This window comes from Procambarus clarkii, unplaced genomic scaffold (assembly GCF_040958095.1).
Source record: "Procambarus clarkii isolate CNS0578487 unplaced genomic scaffold, FALCON_Pclarkii_2.0 HiC_scaffold_415, whole genome shotgun sequence".
Lineage (NCBI taxonomy): Eukaryota > Metazoa > Arthropoda > Malacostraca > Decapoda > Cambaridae > Procambarus > Procambarus clarkii.
In genome coordinates this window covers 51,455-52,500 of record NW_027189448.1, presented here as the reverse complement: position 1 = coordinate 52,500, position 1,046 = coordinate 51,455, and positions in this window count along the sequence as shown.

The following is a 1,046-nucleotide window of genomic DNA, read 5'->3' as shown; positions in this document are numbered from 1 at the left end:
TGGATTCCGGTAAGGAGGCGCGAGGTACTTACTCCTGCCGACAGACAGACCCTCACCTGTCACCCATCAATCACTTCTCATTTGACCCAGGTCGTTTCACTCCCCTCACACACAAACGCCCCGCCAGTTCCCTGCGAGACTTCATCCGCTACACACGCGTCATACAGCTCCATGTCATGGAAAGGCGAAGCTCTACAGCATGCATGAAATGCGGAGTGTTTTATATTCCATCACCGAATCAACTGTGTCGACTGCAATGCGCTAGCTGTGAAAAACCGCCCCTAGGACATTACGACATCAAATGCAAGCGATGTCAGCAGATTTTCTGTGATAACCGTGAGTGTTATTCATATTTAATATTCCACAGTTCATTTTATGGCATCCACAGGTGAAATATCGCGTGTAAACTACTATAGTGTGAGAATATTTTCTCATTCGAGCTATTACATTCCACACAGTTAAATATGTTCTTTCCAATTTCAGTTTACAAAACCGTGAAGTGTCCTTATTGCTCACCCGCCCCGCGAGGAGGTCATCGTCGGAATGAAACTTCACATAAACGTAGGTAGCATATAAAATACACTTCTCGTATCTGTATTTCATCCACTTGCAAGCGAACACACATGCATAATAATAAACATATTTTTTCCCCATTCACCCATGCTGAATATCATTTGTTCCATTTCAGGTTATAATCCCTACCTCAATCGACGGAGGGAACAGATCGACGTCATCGAGCCTATACCCCATTCCTCACACACTGAGCTAAGGAGAGCACATCTCACTCGCGGCACCCCCACCCCTTCATCAAGGTCACCCACCCCGACAGATGGAGGGCTACGAGACCGTATCGCCCCCTGTTAACACGATGTTACGAATTCATACCCACTCACCTGCTCAACCCCTTCACCAGGACATAAGTAAGTTATTACTGTCCGATTTCAGTCTATTTCCTAACATATTAATCCCCCTAGTCTGTTCCCATACCTCATAATATATACGCTTTCATTCTTTCTAGAGATAATATGTTTTCTTTTTTTTACAGA